This window comes from Monodelphis domestica, chromosome 4 (assembly GCF_027887165.1).
Source record: "Monodelphis domestica isolate mMonDom1 chromosome 4, mMonDom1.pri, whole genome shotgun sequence".
Taxonomy (NCBI): Eukaryota; Metazoa; Chordata; class Mammalia; order Didelphimorphia; family Didelphidae; genus Monodelphis; species Monodelphis domestica.
In genome coordinates, this window is record NC_077230.1 from 133,642,387 (window position 1) to 133,651,103 (window position 8,717).

Below are 8,717 nucleotides of genomic sequence, written 5' to 3' on the forward strand. Positions count from 1 at the left end.
ATAATAAAATATTATATTTTAAAAGGTTTATTGAGGATTATTAGAAATCAAGGATACAAAATAATAACCATGTGCCTAGGGCTGATTAGCCCATTCAAAGCTTACTTACTACATCTTGCAATGGCCAAGCAGAGAAAGTGTGTGGGAGGCAGAGAGCCATTTAAATACTAATTGTGATCTCCCCAGGTGTAGACTCAGGTGAGATTACAAGGAATTCTGGGAAATACCAAGGACTTCTGGGGATTGAAGTCTAAGGTTCAAATCTCCATTTGACACAACCTCAGTTTCCTCACCTATAAAATGAGAATAATAATAGTGTCTACCTCACAGATTTTTGGGAGTATCAAATGAGATGAATAAATTTGACATACTTTCCAGACCATTAAGTGTTAGCTTGCTATCATCGTCGTCATCATCATTATTTTGTTACTAAAGCAGAATAATTGCAATCTGCAGTGGTGAAGAGAATATTTATACCTATGAAATCACAGATCCTTGAAATACTGAAACAGGACCCGAGATATCTCTGTAATTACCTCTATGAAGGCATCTCAAATCCAAAAGCCTTTTAGTTTCTGTCAAATATGTGAGGTTTTTTTGTTCAGTCAACAAATAATGACAGACTAGGATATTATATTTTTAATTCCAAGTCACCTCTGTAACTTTGAAGAGGTGTTCTGCTATAGAGAGTAATCTCTGCAAGCTTAACCCATTCTCAAACTTTCATTAAAGATACCTATGATACATGCATAGGCCATGCTCCTCAAATTTTTATAGAGATGATTAAGTGATTTGTAGATATAATTAAGATAATTCAGATGATTAAGAAGATTAAGTGGGTGAGTGACTAATAATATCTTTTTGGTGGACTTTGTTTTTGGCTATTAACACTGTCTGTGAACTTTTTCATTTTTCCCCCCCAAATCTTCCCTTTTGTTCAAGGTCTTGAAATTTGATCCCTGGATGCTTTTAAAATTATGTTGCCTCAAGCACAGATTTCTTCACTCTGTATTTACTTAGATCCAGCTGCTCTTCCTGACTTCATTTCCTTGAGAACCATCTTCATTTCTTCAAATAGTACTTTGAGTACTGAAATATTATAATCTAATGTCATGTTTCAATTGTCATAGATAATGATATCACTAAAGAAATATTAGACGATCTGTCCCATGTTGTACTAATTTGTTGTCTTCCTTCCAGTTTCCCTACCTTGAAGATTTGTTGGGAGGATCAAACGAGATGTTTGTAAAGCTCTTAGCCCAGTACTTGGCACATACTAGGCTATATAAAACCGTATTCCCCCCCACCCCCCACCCCCATTCCCTTCATGTATAAATGCCCTTGGGAACCTGGCTTTGTTTGGTCTCACACCAAGTTTTCTATAAAGTCTATTACCTTCGAAGACTTTTTGCTATTTTGGGGAAGGATAATGTTATTTTTTGAGATGTTGATGTAGTCTGTCCTTCTCCACTGTGTTTTGCAAATGAGTTTGTAATCTAAACTGGCGTTGCCCTTGGCTACAGTGTCTTTCTGGTTGGCAAGGAAATGAAGAGCTTTACAGTTTCAGTTTCTAGACTCTTCTGTCTTCTTTGTTGTCATGGATGTTAATTTTAATATGGATCCAACTTCTATAAGAAATGGTTCCAGTGTGTTTATTTTTATCCATTTTCCACTTTCAGTTGTTCAAATAGATCGAATTGGAGTTCTCTTAATTCCATGAAGCCTCTTCTAATCCTCATCTTTTCTTCTAATGTGATGTTAATTTTGACTTTGCTCTAACCAGTTGAAGATATGACTGAATACAGACAGCTGATTCTGAAATGAATCCTACATCGATAATCAGTCATTTCCTGTCTGCTAAGATATAGTCAGTGTGTGTGTGTGTGTGTGTGTGTGTGTGTACGCCCGTGCGCTGTTGTTTGGTGATTGCTATGATATAGGTCCGGAGACCTCTGAGTCATCAATTAATTAGCTTTTGATCTTTTCTATTTTTAAATTTTAAACCATATTTTCCAGCATACTTTATTGTTGTCCTACTCTGTGCCTGCTTTTGGACTAAAGTGATCAATTATCAAGGTATTTGTTAACTTAGTTTGGAAGCTCATGTCAAATTCTTTGAAATATTCTTCTTCATTCTGTGAAACAGATTTTGGTTTGTGATCAGTTTCTATATTCGTGGTAATCTTGACTTATTTTTACTGTTCACAATTCCTGCAGAGGGATGACTAAATGGCCTACAAAATAGTATTTCTTTTCTTTTTCACTTGGATTCATAATGAAGGCAACTTCGTTCCTTTATTCGCTTTTCTTTTTCTTTTCTAATTAGATTTTATCCACAATTGTCCCAGTCCCTGCCTCCCATCCCCACATCACGGAAGGCATCATCCATGTTCCCCTACAAATTAAGTATTTCATGTTTCCACCTTTCAGTTCATTCTCTGGAGGTAATATTCGCAATTTATTTTTCCAATATTAATTCTGTAGCCATGTATGATGTTCTCTTCATCCTACTCCTTTCACTGTTCATTATCCTGTGTAGTTCTTTCAAAAAATTTTTTAAAGTTAGCCTGCTCATTGTTTCTTATGGCGCAGTAGTATTCCATCACCACCATATACCACAGTTTGTTTAGCCATTCCCACCTGATGGTCATCCCTGCAATTTCCAGTTCTTTGCCATCACAAAAAAGAGCTGCTATAAATTTTGGAACCTATAGATGGTCTTCCTTTTTTCCTCCTTGGGAATCAGACCCAGAAATGACATTGCTGGTTCTAGGGGTATACACAGTTTTATAATTCTCTCTATATAATTCCAAATTGTTCTTCAATATATGTTGGATCAGTTCATAGCTCCAATAACAGTGTATTAGTGTCCCTATTTCCCTCCCCAACTTTTATTAACCTTTCTAAGGAGAATCTCTGAGTTTTCCTTCCATTTAATTGCAACTTTTTAATGTTTTCTGATTTCATATACAATGTTAAGTATGGATATGACTTGGTTTCTCCAGGAGAATACAGCTTCTTGATTACTGGACGTTTTGGTAGGAAGGTGGTTTTTAAATCCTCACCCCCCCCCACCTGAGAGCTAGTTGTTAAATATTTACCATGGTACCCCTGCATAGGCTTCTTGAAATAGAACCTTCAGTACCTTAGTTATAGGACCATAGATTCAGAGCCAGAGTGCAGGATTATAGATTTAGAGCTGGAATGGTCCCCAGAGGTCTTCTAGTTCAACCCTTTCATTTTACATGAAACTGAGACACAGAGATTTTAAACTGATGTACCTAATGGTCACACAGGTAGTAAGTGTGAGGCAGGATTCAAACTTGAGTCTTCAGACTTCAAATTCAGTGCTACCTCTTTGGTTATGAGTGGAGTACAAGACCAGTGCATCATCTACCAAATCTTTAGAGTACTTTTTAAAAACCCTTATCTTCCTCAGACACTTCCTATCTTTGTGACCCTGGGCAAGTCACTTAACCCCCATTGCCTAGCCCTTACTCTTTAGCCTTGGAACTAATACATAGTATTGATTCTAAGGCAGAAGATAAGGGTTTAGGGGGGAAAAAAAAGATCCTTACCTTCTGTCTTAGAATTCATGTCAAATGTCAGTTCCAAGGCGGAAGACATGTAAGGACTAGGCAATTGAGGCAAAATGACTTGCCTGGGGTCACACAGGTAGAAAATGTATGAAATCAGATTGGAACCCAGGACCTTCCATCTCTATGTCTGGTTTTCTATCCACTGAGCCCCCTTAAAGTATTTTTGTTGAGTTGTTACTCAGTCATGCCTGAGTTTTGGACTCTTTGTGATCCCATTCGAGATTTTTTTGGCAAAATAGTGGGATGGCTTGCCATTTCCTTCTCCAGATCATTTTGCAAATGGGGAAACTGAGACAAACAGGGTTAAGTGACTTGCCCGTGGCCACTCAGCTAGAAAGTGTCTGAGGCTAGATTTGAACTCAGTCTTTATGACTCTGGGTGCTCTATACACTGTCCCACCTAGCTGCACATCCTATACTAACAGATCCACTAAGACAAGAGTCCCCAAACTACAGCCCATGGGTCACATGCAGCCCCCTGAGGCCATGCATCCGGCCCCCACCACACTTCTGGAAGTAGTGCCTCTTTCATTGGTGGTCAGTGAAAGGAGCATTGTCTGTGGTGGTGCTGCAAAGACAGTACTACTTCCAGTGACATAATCCTTTGTGTGGTGCCTTAGAACAAGGCGACTGCAAAGGATTATGTGGCTGCACAATGGAAGACGGCAGCATGGTGAGTGGGGATCTGGGGGAGGGGATTCTGCACTGTGTATACTGCTGCCTGGTTAGGATTAGGGTTAGGGTCAGGGTTAGGTTTTTATAGTCCAGCCCTCCAATGGTCTGAGGGACAGTGAACTGGCCCCCTGTGTAAAAAGTTTGGGGACCCCTGCGCTAAGAAATAGTTATAGGACACAAGATAATATAAGAAAAGGAGGACATATTTTCTCTATCTTTCAACCAAAGTCACTGGCTGGCCAAGCTTTTGATTGTCATCAGATCACCCAGTGATGGTTCTCCTTGGGTTTTGTGTCATGCTGTTTGACTGCTCAGCCAGCCAGTGACAGTGCATGAAAATGCAGCTGAATCAATACCAGGATGCCAGGTGTGTTCGACTGCTCCTGAGATACTAGAACGCTGAATTCTCAGAATGTTGCTTTGAGGCCCTTTCTTCCCAGTGAAGCTGGAATGGAGAAGAAACATGGAAAAATATTTTAAAAAATAAAATAACAATGACCAATATGAACGTGTGTTTTGACATAATAAGTAGGGTTCAGAAAAAAATTGAAATTAAATTAAATTAATTATTGTTGTTGTTCTGTCGTTTCAGACTCTTTGTGACCCCAAGGGTTTTCTTGGCAAAGATACTGGAATAGCTTGCCACAATTCCTTGCTAGGCTCATTTTATAGATGAGGAAACAGATAAACAGGTTTAAGTAACTTAACCAGGATCACATAACTATTAAGTATCTGAGGCCAGATTCCAATTCAGGAAGACTAGTTTTTATTGCTCCAAGCATAGCACTCTATTCAATGTGTCACGTAGCTGCCCTTGAGTTAAGAAAACTTGAGTTCAAATCCTACCTCAGACATTCAGTGATTGTGTAACTTCAGGCAAATTATTTAACTTCTCTTGGCCTTGGTTTCTTCATGAGTAAAATGGGAATAATCATAGCACCTACTTTCGGGTTTTCCATGAGAAGAGAATGCCATGGTATTTGTTAAGGGCTTACAAATCCTGAGATGCTATGTAAATGCTAGTTATCATTAATATTATTCCTAGCTCTATGACCTTGGGTAGCCTATGTCACCCCATCTGGATTCAATGGCCCCAGTGTGTTGAGCAAATCTTTGGAGGCATGGAAAAGAATCATAGGGATGAAATTTGATATAAATTGGTGGAAGGACTACTTATGCTTATGAAATCATAGATCTATCTTAATATCTACTATATTTAATGGAACAAAATCACCAGGCCATTAAGTCTAATTCTTCAATATTAACTAGCATAATTCAACAGTCATGGGAACTGAGTTCAAATTTGGACTCTCCCAGTTTGTGTGTGACTTAGGCCTAGTCATTTGAGACCTGCATGCTCCAGTTCTGACATCTTTAAAAGAAGATTTGGACTAGAGGATCTCTAAAGGCCTTTCCTGCTCTAGATGTGTGATCTTATGAAAAATTAGGATCTTGGATAAGTGTTGGAAGGTCTTAATCCTACTGTAGAATCCCTTCAAGTTTTCCTAGCTCTTGCTAATCTCTGAAGGAGGCTTTTTCTGGTTCTCCTCAACTACCAGGGACTTCCCCTCTAATATTACTTTCCATTTAGTCTGTCTTTCCCCAGAAGTAGGACCTTTTCATCCTAGAATGTCACTTCACCCTATAGGCCCCCTTCTCCTATTGATCAGTTCCTTGGGGAGTTGCAGGATAGATCTGCTTTGAGGACAGACTCAATCCAACCAGTCATCATTTGCCTCCTAACTATGCTTTTAACTAGATATTCCTGTCTTGTCCCTTTTCTTCCTCCCCTTTCAACTCCCTTTTATGTGTTGTCTTTCTCCATTAGAATGTAAACTCTTTGGGGGCAAGAATCCCAGCACAGTTCCTGGAACATAGTAAGTTTATCATCATTGCTTGTTGAAAGATTATTTACTACTTGCATTTGTGTTTACTTCATTCTCTATTCAAACTCTGCTTCTTCAAGGGTCAGCTCATTTCCCTACCCTAGCATGAAGCCTTTCATCATCAAATCAATTAGAAGTGATTTCTCCCTAGATCATTTGGATTCTTTTAGTGTTTACTGTCAGGAACTTTAATTGTAATCTATCACCAAGAATGTTGCAAATAAGAATGGCCAGGAATGTTAATATAGGAATGTTAAGTGAGGGGAACTCCGTGTAACTGTTCGGGCCTGTGTAATGGATAACTGCTAGAGAGAGATGTTAAAAAAAAACCCTCTATTTAATAAATATTGGAAAAGGTTTGAGGAAAAGTAAGGAAAGGTAATGAAGGTTGAGGATTAGGATCCCTAAATCGAACAGGGGGCTAAGCTTTTACCCACTTCCCGCTAGTTTTCGAGAATTTGCTTCTTGCTCAGGCTTCCCTGAGTCTAACTTACAACTCCTTATCACTGAACTAAATCCCCAGAATCTATGCTAAATAATTTATTCTAAAAATTATCCATATATATGTATATATAAATATATAATTATTCATTGCCTCCTTGTATCCTTTCAGATCACTCCTCCAATTCCCAGTACTTTCTCGGCCTAGTCAGACTTCTGGGCCCTTGGTAGGCCTCAAAGGCCCTGCCCACTCTGTAGTCACACAGAGGGGAAAAAAAGCCTACCCCTCTATCTCTTATATAAGTAAGTTTACTGTCTCCTTAGATCTCTTTCAGCTTTAAATCAGTTCGGTTATTCACTCTCTCTGCCAACTGCCAGCCCTTCTAGCCTAGCTAGGCTTTTCGGCCTAAGCAGGCTGCAAAATGGCTTGGCCCTCTCAGCCACTACACAGAAGAAAAACTGCCTCTCTTTCTTTTTTTCTGTTGATTTCCCCCACAAACTTATTCTAGAAACTCTAACCTGTTCTCCTCCTGCACCTGCCACTGGGTTTTTCGGTGTTCCAGGGAACAGAAACACCAGCCTTCTCCTAAGGATAAAAACCTCCTGGAGACCCCCTGCTGTGCATGTTGGCAGTTGGAAAACCAACTGACTCAGGCTACCCAGAATTCCAACAGGCACCCTTCCCAAGATTCTGTCTGGCCTTAAAGAAACCTTACCCACTATTTTTTACCCTGTCCTTAGCTGTTAAGATCCCAATAACTCCAACTGGTCCTCATTAGCCCTATGGCTTAATTAATCCTAATAGTACTACTCTCTTGGCAAGTGTACCTGTGGTTACTGCCTAGTGTTTGTTGTTTTCTTCTAAATGTTTTCTCTCTCTAACTGTTCTGGAAATGCCTTTAGGTCATAAACTTTGCCTTATACTCTGTTTTGTCTTTTCATTCTTTTAAAAAATTTAAAAATATGTTTTAGTGTCATCTGTGTCTTTAAATAAAAAAATATCCTCCCTCCCCTACTTTTGATTTTAATTCTCTCTAAAACAAAGAAATGCAATTAAGCAAAAACTTCAAATACAGAAAGCTAATTTGACAATGGGCAGCTAGGTGTGTCAATGGATAGAGTGCCTGGACAAAATCAGGAAAACTCATTTTCCTAAATTCAAGCCTAGTCTCAGACACTTACTAACTATGTGACTATGGACAAGTCACTTAACCCCATTCACCTCCAGTCCTAATTTGTAAATGAGCTGGAGAAGGGAATGGCAAACCACTCCAGTATCTTTACTGAGGAAATCCCAAATGGAGTCATGAAGAATCAAAGACTGCCAATATTTCCAATACTCTGTCCTAGTAGATCCCAAAGTTTCTTCATTAGGGAAGCTATATGTTTCATCAGCCTTTCTCAATACCTTCATTTTCTTTTCTCACTGCTTAGAATTCAACTTCCTTCTAGTGATCTTTTCATTTACTCAGCATTAGTCATTGTATATAATGCTCTCTTACTATTTCACTGTTAATCATACATATCTTCCTACATTTCTCTGAATTCTTCATTTTTGTCATTTCTTTTTTATTTTATTTTTAACCTTCCATCTTAGAATCAATACCGATAAGAGCTGGTTCTCTCCAGAGACCAGCTCAGAGAAGAAGGGAAAAAAGAGAGAAGTTGACAAGGTCGAGGGGGCCAAGAATGGGATCATGGATTCCATTTTATTGAGCATATAGGTCCAATATTTATATAGTTTCTACACTCTAAGATCAAAGGAAAATAATATATCTAGAACATACATCCTTGGTGCCAATTAGAGTATCCAGCTACAGTTAGGGATACTTTTCACCCAATGGTAATCTTCAAAGCTTCTTTTGGTTTGTAATTGCTGACATAAGGATTTCCTTAGAAGTACAAAAGTACCAAGGCCACTTGTCCCAGAGATAGGTTTTTTATAGTAAGTTAGCTGGTCCGGATGGTCTGAACCAATTAAGAAAGTCAGGTGTTCTTAGATAGCAATTTGTAGACCTACAAGGTCAAGACTGATCCTTGCCTGATCTGAGGCAGATCTACAAATGTGTGTTTTCAGGCTGCTTTTGCCTCAATGGGTCTAGAATGTCCTTATGGAC

At 38.8% G+C, this 8,717-nt stretch overlaps 1 long non-coding RNA gene across 1 annotated transcript; it reads right to left on the reverse strand.

Annotated features, from left to right (window-relative positions):
- Window positions 1-2,932: 2,932 nt before the first annotated feature.
- On the reverse strand, window positions 2,933-7,240 carry LOC130458878 (uncharacterized). Its single transcript, XR_008918245.1, has 2 exons — window positions 7,120-7,240; window positions 2,933-4,718 (listed from the first exon to the last, which is right to left on the reverse strand). It is a non-coding gene; the product is annotated as an uncharacterized LOC130458878 (long non-coding RNA).
- Between the last annotated feature and the right edge of the window lie 1,477 nt (window positions 7,241-8,717).